General features: G+C 34.7%; 1 protein-coding gene across 3 annotated transcripts in view; it reads right to left on the bottom strand.

Annotated features, from left to right (window-relative positions):
• Positions 1 to 16,623, bottom strand: part of LOC5576493 (atypical protein kinase C) — a 454,102-nt gene that overhangs the window by 411,130 nt on the left and 26,349 nt on the right. The window lies entirely within an intron of this gene.

Genomic DNA, 16,623 nt, shown 5'->3' with positions numbered 1-16,623 from the left:
TTGACAGTAATTTGCACAGTATTGTACGGATACACGAAAACTCATAAGAATTATTATTGGTTCCTCTCATTCTCGGATTCTTCAAAGTCCTCCCCCAGCAATAATTACGATTCTTAAAATATTGTGTATAGGAATTCTTTCATTTTCATTTTCATTTTGCAGCGTTTGGTGGGGCAATGAGAGCGCAAGTCAGTCCAAAGCCGGGGGAAGGGATAGGTAATGGCCGTCATAGTCTATGCGAACCACTTGAACACCATCGGAAAGGATAAGAAGGGTTGGGGTAGGGTATAGGGAATTGGAGAAGACTTGACACAGTAATGCGATTAATGCTGCAAAATGTAAATGTGCTGATAGCAATTTAATTTGAGTTTTGAAGTTTGATTTGACTTATTAAAATTCCAGATAGATCGGCCATTGTACAAGTAAGAAAGAGTATGCTGATCGCTTTCTAGAAATTTTATAAACAACAAAATAATAACAATATGAGAGTGATGCTAAGGGCTGCTGATGGCACGATACGACGCTTTAGGAGATTTTGATACTGATTGAACATTACTGTAAAGAGCGCAATTCAATCGATGGTGATAACTTTACGAACTTTATCTGTTTTTGCACTGATTGACGATGCTGATTTATATAAAAATATTTGATATTATTAGTTCATTTGTTTGTGTGATCTATTAGTTAATAATGGAAAAATTTTACATACCCTTGATGATAATACTTCCCTGACCAGAAATATTCTATTTTGAGCATCCTTTTCGAAGCTATTCTATCCAGGTATCCATGTACTGCTTTCAATCCTGAAATTATTCTTATTGTGCATGCTCATGCATTATATTAGTGATGCTCATAATCATGCAACAGATAAGAAGGAGAGAAAAAGAGAATATAGGAACAGTGATTAGTAATGAGTTAATTATGTAGTTTTGTTAGAATTATAAACAATTAAACAGTAGTAATGAATAGCTTACAAAAACTTTGCAGCATAGCTGAGCCTTTCGGATCGTAAGACCGATGTATAAAAATAATTTGTTTCGAAATTGTCCGCGTGGTCTTCTAGTGCCCCCATTAGATAAGAATCAGTCATAGACATACATACCGAATGCTCGCCATGACCCTATGACCAACATTTGTATATGTATAGCCTTAGCTGATGTGGCTTTTCTAATAGGTAGTTCTTTCACTCATTGATTGTCTTCAAAACCTTGTCAAGTATAGAAAATTGATTGTATTTCATATATTACTACATTGAAGCTACATTGTACTTATTAAATATTAGGTATTATTTTATGTTTTTATCACTATTGATATTATCAAGGCCAGAATTCACAGTGAGTGAAGAATTTTATAGTACCAGAACACCATAGAAGATCGCTAAACATTACCTAATCATGGAACGGCTTTTTGCTCTATTATTTTAGGTAGATGCTATTGATCTCCCTTTGCTCCTATCCGCAACCCGGTGCACGCGCCCTGTTGGTTTTCGAAAACCTCGTAGAAGATTACAAACCGTCAATGGCATTCCCAATTACTACCCCACATTGCACATTCAAGGGTCTGATTGTGCTCCTAACCCACCCTCAATCTGTAATCTTCTCGCCAGTTTGAAATTATATTTTCCCGAAGTGAAAGTAATTTTGATGAGTGATAGCGTAGTGCAGCCCAACTGCAGTACAGTAGTTTAACCAGAATCTTTAGGTCAGAAGATATTCAGTGCGCATCGTACCTTCGTGCTGTGCGTACACGAATTCTCTCTGCTCTTGGAAGTTTTCTTAAAAACTACCTAAAGCAATAAAACAGTACTTTTCAGTGCTACACAAACAGTACTTTTCAGTGCTAAAATTAAAAACGGTACTTTTCAGTGCTACTTAAACAGTACTTTTCAGTACTATTTTTTCTACTATTGATCCCTTTACGATCCTTGTTTGGACCCGTGCCTTCGATTTTTCGTTGGACCCGTTGGCGAAAGCTAGCGGTGGTAATCCTTCTTGGACACCGTCTTGGGAAAAAACCTCTCGAAGGTCACGTCTTTCTCGTTTATTAACTAAACATGGTATCAACAACTAACAAAAGGAAGGGTGAATCTCTGAATTCACTACTTCCTTCCAAAAAAGTGGGTTTTAAAACTGTCACTACACGTGGCAAGAATGGAAGAAAGGACGCTTCCCCGGAATGCGAAGTTTCTTCCAAGGGTGAAATGAATAATTGTATTGAAATGAGCAATCAGTTCGATGCTCTAGACAAATTTTCCGAACACCAAATCGAAGCAGCCTCTAGCCCAGGCTCTTTGATTCAAGTGAGGAAGCAAAGAGTGCCGCCAATCGTGGTCAGTTGTTCCGAATTTGGGGGATTTAGGCAGGAGATCTTGAACTCCATTAGGGGAATCAAGGTTTCCTTCCAAATCGCAAAGAAAGGAGACTGTCGCGTTTTGCCGGAAACTCTTAAAGATCGCGAACTTCTTCTCAGATATCTTGAAGAGAAGAAGCACAAATTTTTTACTTATGACGACAAAACTGAACGTTTGTTCAAAGTCGTCTTGAAAGGTCTCTCAAGTGACTATAAGTCACCTGAAGAGATCAAAAATGGAATAAATGATTTACTTGGATTTTCCCCAGTCCAAGTAATCATTATGAAAAAGAGAACCCAATCTGGCATTGTTCGGAAAGGGCTTTCTCAAGAATATTATTTAGTTCACTTTAACAAAAAAGAACTAAATAATATTAAAGCTTTAGAAAAAGCTAAACTTATGTTCGATGTCCGTGTGACGTGGGAACATTTCCAGAAACCTGGAGGAAATTACCAGAACCCCACTCAGTGCCGTCGGTGCCAAAAGTGGGGTCATGGTACAAAAAATTGTCGCATGGATGCTAAATGCATGATTTGCGGAGGTTCTTCTCACGCTAAGGACGACTGTCCTGTGAAAGAAGATACCAGAAAATTTCAATGCGCCAATTGCAAGGGCCCTCACAAAGCTAACTTTTGGGAATGCATTTCACGCAAAAGAGTCGTTGAGGCTCGTGCCAAGCAGATGAAGGATAATATCCGTTACGATAACGGTCGTTTCCGGAATTTGCCTGGTAGAGTATCGAACAATGCTCATTTTTCAGTTAACGATCGCTTGATTAGGAATCATACCCACCAGGAAGATCATAATCATGCTCATTCACAAACAAATTTTAATCCGTCGGGTAGCCGTTCGAATCTTTCAATTTCGAATGTATCTACCCACGGTAAATCCTTTGCCGATATCGTAGCAGGTAATTTGAACTCTTCCCCTGTTCGTTCCATGAGTACCCATTCTACTTGTTTCAAATCAAATGGAAAAAACCCTACCGCCACAGGTAACTCCTACCCCGCTTCTTCGTCTACCGAAAATTCCAATGGGAAATCATCAGATGATATGTCTGCCTCTGATTTTAATTTTCTAACTGAACAATTGAATCTAATGATTGATGCAATGTTCAAAGCCACCACTATGACTGAAGCAGTCCAAGTAGGTGTAAAATTTACAAATAAAATTGTTATTGGATTACGTTTTTCTAATGGATCCAAATAATAATTTAAATATTTTAAATTGGAATGCTCGTTCTCTGAATGGTAAAGAGGACGAGCTGTTGAATTTTCTTACAGCAAATAACGTGCATATAGCAGTTATTACCGAAACTTATTTAAAACCTGGATCCAAATTTAAAAAAGATCCTAACTTTTTTGTTTATCGTAATGATCGACTTGATGGGGCATGTGGGGGAGTTGCAATCATCATTCATAGGCGTATAAAACATCAACTGTTTTCGTCATTTGAAACTAAAGTTTTTGAAACTTTAGGTGTTTCTGTTGAAACACAGTTTGGTAAATATACTTTCATAGCTGCCTATTTGCCTTTTCAATGCTCTGGACAGCAAGTTAATTGGCTTCAAACTGACTTGCGAAAATTGACTCGCAATAAGTCAAAATTTTTTGTCATTGGAGACTTTAATGCCAAACATCGGTCATGGAATAATTCTCAAAGTAATTCCAACGGCAGAATTTTATTTGATGAGTGCTCTTCAGGATATTTCTCAATTCAATACCCTGATAGCCCTACATGTTTTTCCTCTTCTAGAAATCCATCTACGATTGACTTGGTCTTAACCGACTCTAGTCATCTTTGTAGCCAATTAGTTACTCATGCTGATTTTGATTCTGATCATGTCCCTGTTACATTTCAAATATCCCAAGAAGCGATTCTCAATCCTATCAGCTCCACTTTCAATTATTTACGAGCCGACTGGAATATATATGAAACGTATGTTGACTCTAATCTTGATGTTAACATTTCTTTAGAAACTAAAATTGATATTGACAATGCTCTTGAAACTTTAACAAATTCCATTGTTGAAGCCAGAAACATTGCAATTCCAAAATGTGAAGTAAAATTTGAATCCGTGATTATAGACGATGATCTTAAACTCTTGATCCGTCTTAAAAACGTGAGGAGAAGGCAATTTCAACGCACTCGTGATCCTGCTATGAAAATTATATGGCAGGATTTGCAGAAAGAAATCAAGAAACGTTTTGCAGATTTAAGAAACAAAAATTTTGAAAATAAAATTTCTCAATTGGACCCCGGCTCTAAGCCCTTTTGGAAATTATCTAAAATCTTGAAAAAACCTCAGAAGCCTATACCGGCATTGAAAGAGGAAAACAAATTATTACTAACTAATTGCGAAAAAGCTCAAAAACTTGCTATGCAGTTTGAAAGTGCGCACAATTTTAATTTAGGACTTACTAGTCCAATTGAAAATGAAGTTACTCAGGAGTTCGAAAATATTCTCAATCAAGAGAACGTTTTCGAAAATGCCTGGGAGACTGATTTGGAAGAAGTGAGAACTATTATTAAAAAATTCAAAAATATGAAAGCTCCTGGCGATGATGGAATTTTCTACATCCTCATCAAGAAACTTCCAGAAAGTAGCTTATCATTTTTAGTTGATATATTTAACAAATGTTTTCAATTAACATATTTTCCTGACAAATGGAAAAATGCTAAGGTTGTTCCAATTTTAAAACCAGACAAAAATCCTGCAGAAGCTTCTAGCTATCGTCCAATCAGTTTGCTTTCCTCCATCAGTAAACTTTTTGAAAAGGTTATTTTGAACAGAATGATGGCCCACATCAACGAGAATTCAATTTTTGCCAATGAACAGTTCGGATTCCGCCATGGACATTCGACCACTCATCAACTTTTACGTGTAACAAATTTGATCCGTTCCAACAAATCTGAAGGCTACTCTACTGGTCTTGCTCTTCTAGACATAGAAAAAGCATTCGACAGTGTTTGGCATGAAGGTTTGATTGTAAAATTGAAAAATTTTAATTTTCCAACATACATTGTTAGAATAATTCAAAGTTATCTGTCAAATCGTACACTTCAGGTTAATTATCAGAACTCCAGATCTGAAAGACTTCCTGTAAGAGCTGGTGTTCCCCAAGGCAGCATTTTGGGACCAATATTATACAATATTTTCACATCTGACTTACCTGAGTTACCTCAGGGATGTCAAAAATCTTTGTTTGCGGATGACACAGGCCTCTCCGCCAAAGGACGAAGCCTGCGTGTCATCTGTAGTCGATTGCAAAAAAGTTTGGATATTTTTTCTTCATACTTGCAAAAATGGAAGATTTCTCCTAATGCTTCCAAAACTCAACTAATAATATTCCCACATAAACCAAAAGCTCTTTATTTGAAACCTTCAAGTAGACATGTTGTCACGATGAGAGGGGTTCCAATAAATTGGTCAGATGAAGTTAAGTATCTAGGACTCATGCTAGATAAGAATTTAACTTTCAAAAATCACATTGAGGGCATTCAAGCCAAATGTAACAAATATGTAAAATGTCTCTATCCCCTTATTAATAGAAAATCAAAACTTTGTCTTAAGAACAAGCTTTTGATATTCAAACAAATTTTCAGGCCAGCCATGTTGTATGCTGTACCAATATGGACTAGCTGTTGTAATACCAGGAAGAAAGCTCTGCAGAGAATTCAAAATAAAATTTTGAAAATGATTCTGAGGCTTCCTCCCTGGTATAGTACCAATGAGTTACATAGGATATCCAATGTTGTAACATTGGAACAAATGTCAAATAAAATAATCAATAATTTCAGGCAAAAATCGTTACAATCTTCTATTGTCACGATTAATGCGTTATATGTTTAGGTTAAGTTAGGTTAAGTATATTAAAAACTTTTTTTTTCTCTTATAAGCAGGTGAAATCAACTCACCTGTAAAAAATCTGAACTGCTACGGCAAATGAAATGTAATATGTTGTTAACAAAATGTTAATAAAATCTTAGATTTGTTTTACCAAATTAGGATGATAGTGTTGTCTAATAACACAGAACACCTAGATATAAGAAATAATGAATGTAATGTTTGGAATGATACTAATAAAGAAATTAAAAAAAAAAAAAAAAAAAAAAAAAAAAAAAAAAAAAAAAAAAAAAAAAAAAAAAAAAAAAAAAAAAAAGGTCAGAAGATAAAATCTAAATTTTGTAATAAAGAGGTTGCCATTGCTTTGAAATTCACCCAACATCTAATCAAAACTACTAACAACAGCGATCAATTATCAAAATTCATCGCTCCCTGGAAAATATAATTTCAAGCCCAGAGAAAATATTGTGTATAGGAATTCTGAAAATTTATTAATTTTATATTATTCTATTCATAGGAATGTTCAAGCAATTCGTAGGATGATTTAAAAAAAAATCTATCTATTTTCTATTCATTTCTTTTTGTATTTCTCCAGGATGTAAATGGATTATTCAAAAAAATATTCCGCTGGACTCTTCAGAAAATTCGATCATAAGTTTTGAATGAGATCACACTAGATTTTACTTCAAGAGTTTTAGATACTACATATAGCACAAATTTAACAAACTCTTTCTCAGCGATTTCTACAGATATTTCTCAAAGCATTTGATTTAGGAATATTATCAAAGATTGTTCCAGGAACTCCTCCAGTAATAATTCATTGAAATCCATCTGGTATTAGTTGAGGTACATGTAGAATGCTAAGGTAATCTCTGGAAGAACTCCTTAAAAAAACTCCTAAAGTTCTTCAGAAACTCTTGAAAGGCCTCGGTGGATTTCCTAGGTAGATGGTTGCAAGAATAATTTAAAAAAATACTGGAATCAATCTTGAAAATAAAATTTGCTGACTTTCCAGCAGTTTCTCGGGAAAATTCCAGACCAATAGATTAATTAATTTGAACCAAAATCAGTAGGATTTTAAAAAATCCATATTTGACTATTTGCATGAACCAAAGTTATAGGCTGTATGAACAAATTGAGCAAAAACTTTTACTTTACTCAAGTTTTCTTGCCAATTTTCTGAAGAATTATCATAAATATAAAATTCTAGCCATCGCTGAAGAACTATCTCGGGAAATTTGTTTCAAAGAAATCAACAGCTATTATCCTAGAAATTTCTTTTGAAATTCTTAAACGTATTTTTCCAGATTTCTGTCCAATACTTCTCCAGGAACTTTCCTAAGATTTCCTCCAGGAGGTTCCCTATTTTTTTTTATTTCTAATATCACAAGGAACAATTTCATTTGCTATTCTCAGAACTTTAACATTATTCCTCCATAGACTAATCCAAAAAATCTTTGAAAATTCCACTAATCTAAGAAACCACCTCCAGACATATATCTAAAAATTGTTGAGAATTGAGGGGGTTAGAAGCAAAGGGGTGTAACAGACTAAGTGTTGAGAAAATCGACTTTTAAGTTTTTCAGCAATTTTCCATTCCATATAAATGGCATGTGAGTCAACGAACAAGTCAATCTTTCGAGAATTATGTTATTTTTTCTGTTGAACGGAAAAAGCACCTAAAAATGCAGTTGGAAAGCTTAGAAACAGTAAAATTTTTGAATATATCTTACTCAAACCCGACCAAAACGTCACTTACACCCCGTTGGGTTTGAAATGTGCCTATTAGAGTGGTTCAAAAAATTGTTTTGCTCCACACCGCTCATAAGATCCTAAATCGAATTCTAATTAATAATTACTGAGTCTTCAGCAAAGTTGTATATGATGAAAGTATCTCACAGTATCAACATAGTTCTAATCCCTAAGAGCACAAGGGTAATCACTATGACCGATTGAATGAATTGTTTGCTTTTCTCATAGTAATTCCCATATAAAATTTGACGGACAGTCTCAGTTTTCATCCGAATGAGCTCAAATTTTGGGAAGACACTCAGAATTTGATCTAGAACCGAATGAGCGGTGTGGAACAAAAACGATTTTTTGAACCACTCTAGTGCCTATGTTTTATTATCTGGGGAATTTATCTAAAGTTTGCTAAACGAATGCATTCAGGGATTGAATAATGCGCTAATTAGTTTTCTGAACCAGTCTAGAATTGAAAATCTCATTAACAAAAGAAGAAAGAAAAGTTTTCAAATGTCTCTCTTGCATTTGTTATGCCTCCAGAAATGGTCTAAGGAACTCCTTCAAGATTTTCTTTGAGTATCTCCAAGAATCTGCATAATATTTTAATGCACTACGAAAGAGATTCCTTCAAGCCAATTTTCTAGAACTTTTGCTATCTATGGATTTTCTGCATCACCAAAAACAATTTCTTTCTAGTAAGTATTCAGAAAGCCTTTCTTTCGAGGAAATTCATGAAGCATCTTTAGAAGAATCTTTAGAATTTCTGGAGGATTTTCTGAGTAATCATAGGAAAAATTCAAAAAATAAGGAATTAAATCTTCTGATACAATTTAGAAACAAGTAACGCATAATTCAGCAAATTTCTAACAAAAATCAGGAAATTGGGAATAGTGTTTTTCAAAAACCTCACACCTTAAATTTTCAAAAACTCTTAAAAATTTTAAATACGGTTTTGATTTATTTTCACCTAAATACTAGAAACCTCATTTGGTTTTCTCTTTACCAGTTTTACTTCGACATGTTGAGCAAACTTGTGAAGATTGACATGATTGGGTGCAGTAAACTCCCTTTTTCTCAAGAGCTTGAGTGATGCTTTGATCTAGAGCCCTTCAAAACTAAATATTTTCAAAGCATTCTATGCCAACGTCGAAAAATTGTTCAAAGAACACTGTTGACCTAGTACAGTTTTCTACAAGAAACAAACTGTGCCCAGTGAAGCTAAAAACATTTCAACCCTATGGAATCCTAAGATGAGAACCAAAATTTATTATATTTGAGGGATTTAAACTCAAAATTGAATTTCTTCAATTCAACTCAATACCGACTGAAAGGTCACATACATCCACATTTCAGTCGGAATTGAGTTGAATTGAAGAAATTCTACTATTTCCAAACGTTCTTACGACATTAACAATTCATTTTTCCCCTCAACGGAAAAAATATGACACAATTCTAAGAAGATTGGTTTGTTTTTTTTTTACTCTTGACGGTTTTGCTGGAGAAACTTCAAAGTAGATTTTCTCAAAATTAAGTTTTTGTCGCTGTCACCCCTTTGCTGTCATCACCACAGACTAGGAAAGCTTTTCGTCTTTGCAGGGGTGGTAGCGACAGAGTGCCCTTAAGGTGAAACATCTCGGAATCCAAAGATGGCCGACTTGTGCCTCTACTCACGTTTTCAAAGGCACTAAACTGGAGAAATAGTTGACAAACGTTTCTGATCTTCTTATTTTAAGCTTTCTGCTAGTGCACAAAGCCAAAATAAAAAGATCACTGTTGTTGGATGCGCTCTTCGCGAGATTTGTGCCTTTGAAGTTGCAGTGCAATCTTAGAAGTTGATTACAAACTGTTTCACCTTAAATTTCCTCATGACATTATGACAAGTATGTATTTTTTTCATGATTTCCCCTAGGAATTTCAATAGATTTTTTTCTGGTGTTTGCCCAAATGTTCAAATATATCTCCAAATATATCTTCAATTTCAAAATTTCTGAATTATTTCTAAAAAAAATGATTATTGTTAAGGACACCTAAAGAATTCAAAATGGATTTTCCCAAGAAGAAACACAGAAATGAAATATCGTCAAAGACTATTTCAGAAATCATCTAAATTCCTCCAAAAATTCGTCCAGAAATTTTTCAAGATAGTCCTAATTTTTCAATTTTTTTCGTTTTCCCTGACATATCCTCCGGCCAAAACGTATTTTTATTTGTCTTCCAGGATCAATATAAAATTTGAAAATCTCCGAGAGTAACAATTGGGATTCAGTTGAAGGATTAGTAAAAAAATATCTAGTGGAAATTCTAGGGCAGTTGTGGAAAAAAATCTATGTATAACCTGAGGAAATTACTGAAAGTAGTAGCTTCAGAGTTCTCAAGAATTTCCTGATGCAAATCATGGAGAAATTCTTCTTAGAATCCGTTGCGAAATTGCTGGATAATGTGTGGGAGAATTAGTAGAGAAATCTCAAGAAAATTTCTATAGAGATCCCTGTAGAAGATTCTGAAAATATTCTTAATAAAATCTCTATCAGCTTTTTCTCGGGGAATCTGAGACGAAATTCTTAAAGAATCTTTTGAAACCGTTATAGTTCTTCAAAGATTTCTTTGGAGCTTGTATATTTTTGCATCTGGATTCATTTCAAGCAGAATGAGGGAAAAAGAAGCTTTAGATAAATAGTCTCTAAAAAAGATACTCATGAGGCAGCTCATTAAAAAAGACGTACATTAAAATAGAGATCAAGGCTCTAAAGAGAAACGCACTTTCAATCATGTCTGCAGGATCATTCATTGGATCAACTTTTGTTTTCAGTCGAATTAAAGAAAAGATTATTCTCTATATTTGTATCCTTTTTAAATCGATTTTATTGAACAAATTAAAAAAAAATAGCTGTCTGCCTTTACAATCAGTGAGGTTGTTCTTTTTCCCTCAACTCTTTCTAGATAACAAATGGTGTGACCCAGTTAATCACAAAAGGAGATTCAAAGGCAATTCTGAATCGGCCAACAACTTCTAGAGAGTAATTGTTGAGCGGTTCCATTTGAATTCGAATGTCGGTTTACTTTTGTATTTTTTGATTTGGATGAAATTTTGCACATGCTTTCTTTATGCCCAAAAATGCCTTTTTGCATCATCGGCTCGCCATTTTGACTCTAGCCTTACTTTTGAGAAGGGCCTAAGAAAAAAACCCTAAATAATTTTCAAAAAATTATAACTTAGAAACGGTTTGTCCGATCAGTTTGGTGCCTTCCGCAAAGTTTTAGGTTATTGTTGGGACTATCTGGAAAAAAATATACACTGAAAAAAAATGTTGTAATTTTTTATACATCGAAAATAAAATTTTTCTCAAAAATCGTATTTGTGATTTTTTTTATTTTTTTATATGTTAAAGTAGACAAAAAATGAAGTCTTTTGCACAGTGGGTCAAGATGGAGAAATCATGGACAAAAAAGTTATGATTTTTTGAAAATAGGTGAATTTTTGAAAATGGTCATAATGAACTTTTTAAATATTTTTCAACTCGATTTTATGAAAGTACGCAAAATTTACAACAAAAAAGGTATTCGGAAAAATCAGGCTAACTTTTACCGTTTTAAAGATACAGCGATTTTAATACAAAATTATGATATAATTTTCAATTTTCGGTCATTATAATGTAACTTAGAAACGGTTTGTCCGATCAGTTTGGTGCCTTCCGCAAAGTTTTAGGTTATTGTTGGGACTATCTGGAAAAAAATATACACTGTAAAAAAAATGTTGTAATTTTTTATATATCGAAAATAAAGCTTAAAAATCAATTTTCTCAAATATCGTATTTTTGATTTTTTTTTTTTTTTTTTTTTTGTATGTTGAAGTGGACAAAAAATGAAGTCTTTTACACAGTGGGTCAAGATGGAGAAATTATGGACAAAAAAGTTATGATTTAAAAAAAAAAGGTGAATTTGTTGAAAATGGTCATAATAAACTTTCAGAACAATCAATAATCTGATAATTATCTATGGATGTGCCAAACACTGCTCAAGAATTACTTGCAGGAATGCTCACGGCAATTTGTCCCAGAACATATACAGGATTGACCGTTGATATCTTTAAGCAACCATCTATTGATTCATTCAGAAATGTCATAGAAGATTGCTCCAAAATCAGTGCAAATGCAGTTCAAGGGACCATTAAGGTAGTCACGAAAAACAATTTTCACTACCTCGATATCGAGATATGAGATATGGAATAAGGGAGGGTTGCCTGTAGTTTAAGTTAATTTTCAAACTATCTGCAGAACAAGATCTCTTTGTTGAATCCTGGGTAGGACAATCCTTTGACTGTCCTCCCCAGGTGTTGTTGTGCGTAGTACATGTCCTACCTGTCCTACCCACTTCCCGCGCCACTGATAAGAGGTATTTCCTTCTTTTGATCATAAGCTATTCTTTCTAAACTTATCACTCTCATAATTATTAGCTTTGAAGCTTATAACACGTTCAAAAAATGATTCTTCAAAACATTTTTTGTTCTTGCGACTTCTGTCTTAAAAGTGAGTATTTACTAAATTTGGCCTTCTTTTATATAATGCTATTCTTTCATTTTATGCACTTTCCGTACTCGCTATTTTTTAAACTTATACTGAAGAGATAGTTATTTTTATATCAATCAACAAATTGTCCTTCTTTAAGAATATGCTGTCCTATGCAATGTACGATGCTGTTAAGAATGATAGTAGTGCATGTTTTCATACAAAATGCTCAATTTTGGCATGGTATATTTTAGTTCCGTTTCAAGCATTCGAGCTGAATGTTTTTACACAGAACTTCAAATATTTTGAGTTTTGTAATTGCAAAATTTCAAGCTTCTGCGGAAAAGTGAGATACTATGTGATTCTCTTTCAAAAAATTGTAGTTTTCCATTCCAAAACTTTCTCCTACAATTGTTTTTCGCATTTTTGGTTTAGGTATACGTTTGTTCATTAGGTGAATGTTGTTCAATGTCAAGCAAAAATTTCATTTTTTTTTTTTTTGAAACTGCTGTTATTTTGAACAATTACACCCAGTATGTCACTTTCCAGCAGTGGTTTGAAATTTGAAATTGTGTGGTTTCAAAATCCTACATAACTATAGTTCTGGGGAGAAAATTTTCGTGCCAAATTGAGCCTTTTGAACGAAAACGACATGCGCTGATATTATTATTCAGAACAGTACTGTAGCTTCGGAACTTATTCGTAACATGCATACTTTAGTTTATAGTTTTATTTTAATATTTCAGCCAAACGGCGTTAGGCCAAATGGTATTTGACCAAATGACCCTTTCGTTCAAATGGCGTTCAGCCAAACGGCATTCGGCCAAATGACCCTTTAAAAGGACGGGCTGGCGTAATCTCACGAAGAATGCCAGGAGGAACCTTTGTTTTAATTACTATCATACCCGTAACTGTACAACACAAAAAGACCGGATCGGATTTGTTTTTTGTAATAATCAAAAGTTCAAATTACAGATCCGTCCTAGGGCCCGTCTTTTAATTTCAATACATTCATTACTATTATGTTTAAGAACATATGTCGAATGAACCTTGAAGTATTTGAAACAATGTTGATACATAAGATGGGTAGGCTATAAAATAATATTAACTTTATAGCTTCAGATTTTTCAATTACGAATAAATAAATTTTTCAATAGATCTCTTCAGTAATTCCTCTTCAAGTATTTCGAAGGACTGCTTCGGAAATTATTTCAGAGCTTCCACAAGGAGCTTTTCTAAAGTTTTTTCTAAAATATTCTTCTAAGAATTTCATTTATTAATTTATTAATTTTTAAGCATTGGGGGGATTAGGGGCATAATGGAAACATTAAACAAAGTCATATGTTAAGACCACAAACATTACAATATTTTTTAGTTTTCCTCGGCTGGTTTTCAACTACCTAAATAGTACGATGTGCTGCATTCATTCATGGTGAAAAAATCAAATCAAATGCAACAAAAGGGAAATAGAAAACTGGATCAGAAACAAAGCTGGTAAAAAGGTATCGGGTCAAAATCAACACTTTCGTGGAATTTAGTGAAAACTTCATTTTTAATGGACGTCAAACGTTCTGATAGGTGAAAGGGATCCCCCTCCACCACAAGAAAAAAAAAGAACAAAAAAGATTCTTCAACCGCCTTGCTAATAAAGCATTTTAAGGCTGAGAAAAAATAAGTAAAATTTCAGAGGATAATTGAAGCAAACCATGAACTTTTATATCGTCAAACAGATCGTGTACAATACAGATTTTATACAGTGCATAAGATTTTAATGAAATATGCATATTCTCTCTCGTGTGTCCACTCTGACTAAACGCATATTTGAATACTTCTAGTCTTGAATTTCTTAATCCAACAAAACATTCGTTTTCAAACTATCGTATTGTCCCTGATTTCCGAATTTAAGATATGGATTATCGAAGAATTTACGATACTGGTATCCAGAAAAGTTGGTAATCTGTTTATCTTAAGGTGAAGATGCATCGAAGCCAAACCTCGAACTTTCAAGAGCACAAATCTTGAGAACCTGATAACCGTTCGTACTGAAAATTTAATCGATTGGTCACCATCAGCGAGTGACCAATGAGTAGCATTTTCAGCACAAACGGTTGTCTGGTTCTCTAGATTTGTGCTCTTGAAAATTCGAGGTTTGGCTTCGATGCATCTTCACGTTAAAGATTTGAACCCAGTTTGACCATGCAAGCATTAATTGTTGTTTTCACAGATTTTGTTCGGTCAGAGTGAACTAAACCACTGAACGGTATTCTTTAGTGCAGTCAGAGTGGATCAAGTACTTACTAATGGTCCATTAAAAAACCGTTCTATTAGAGGTTTAGATTATTGGTTTTCCATGATTATCACTTTAGGAATTTCAGTTTTTTTTAAGATGTTTTTGGATGCCTTATTATAAAATCACAACACTATAGGTGTTTATAATAAATAGTTCTATATTTGAAATCCAGCCTGTAAACATAGTAAAATCCGTCTACTAGATCATACTTGGTATTTTTAAGCAAAAACCAAGCTCATCTTCCGATAGCAGTTAGCCGAAAGCATCCCTGGTTTCGCTGATCCGTACATAAAGCACTGCCCGCGGCGATTTTCTTCTAGCATTAGCATGCTAAAAAGCACGGCACATGCAAAACATAGGTATCAGCAACAAAACATCTAGGTACCTAACTTCTATTTAGAATAGAGAAGATGAAACTTGCAAGAACAAACTCATGCCGGTGCGATGCAACACATCGCGAGGAAGCATACACATAAGGAGAGCACATTGTATGTGCTTAGCCAACATGTACAGTATTGGACAATACATTTGCAACTTTTCGGATTCAACTTTGGGAGGCCAGATCGATATATCGGTACGATGATACTTATGCCCAGGGAAGTCAAGGAAATTTCCATTACGAAAAGATCCTGGACCGACCGGGAATCGAACCCAGACACCTTCAGCATGACTTTGCTTTGTAGCCGCGGACTCTAACCACTCGGCTAAGGAAGGCTCCTCACAATACCATGGAGTTATATCTTTATTTTTAAGTTAAATCAATTCTTTTAATTTGTTAAAACATTTACTTAAGTCAAACCGTTATTGCTTTTGAACTAATAATTGAAAAAAAAACTCCAAACTATATTTTGAAATTCAACTTATATCTCAACTTATAACATGGTGTGAAAATTTCATTCAGATCGGTTCATAAATTACTCAGATCTTGGGTGACCATTTTGTATGGAAAATCGAAAAAGTTGCCAATATATTGTCCAATACTATACTTTGACGGCGATCTGTTTATAGCTAGGGTATAGGTACATATCTATTTATTCTCGCCTCCAAAGGCTCACATTGCATTCCTCTACACGTCGCCGTCTCGTACATAACATTAACGACTACAACGTGCTACCCAGTCGTTGCGAAACACTCTTTCTGGAAGCTCGAAAAAAGGGGTGTATGGTTAGCTGTGTGTGCTCAAAGAAAGCATGAACTGAATCGACTAAACAGTTGTCCCACATTTCCGATGAAAGGACACTAAAGACTGGTTAATGAGAGTAATCGATTCTACTAATCTGGGTGCATCTAGGTGAGAATTTCAAAAGAGACGACACCCTGTTTGTGGGTTGTGCCATGAATGACGACGACTTCCATGACTCATTCCATTCTGTGAATGGAGTAGATACGCATGGGAACACAATGCGCTGTTCAGTGTACGATGTTCCATAGATGGTAACGTGATCCGCTAGGCTTGAGACTGTCTGGTGGGCTGCAGCTGCGGCTGCTGGACTTGCACCCTATTGATAGATAGCTACGTTTCGACGGATTATCGGGAGAACGAAGAATCGCGATTCTAACTGTTTCCTCCACCACACATACGCGCCCAAGTCCAAGAAACATGAATCAAAACATTTGATTCGCGTTCCGGCATCGTCTTTGCAGGGCTGGTAGCAAGTCGCTTTTTTAGTGAAACTAGTCACTATGAACTTTTTTTTTAATTCTCGCATAACTTATGATCTCGCCCTAAAAGCCATTGGTAACCATGTGTGTAGCTCGTTGTTGCTGAGCATTTGAATGGATTTTCATGTTATTTAACAACGCTATGGGAAATAAAGGATCATTATCTAACTGCCCGTGATGTTGATTTGGATGGTTATTCTTTCTTTTGCTCTGAAACAACGAG

Source organism: Aedes aegypti, chromosome 3, assembly GCF_002204515.2.
Source record: "Aedes aegypti strain LVP_AGWG chromosome 3, AaegL5.0 Primary Assembly, whole genome shotgun sequence".
NCBI classification, from domain to species: Eukaryota; Metazoa; Arthropoda; class Insecta; order Diptera; family Culicidae; genus Aedes; species Aedes aegypti.
This window is presented reverse-complemented; position numbering and strand designations above follow the sequence as displayed.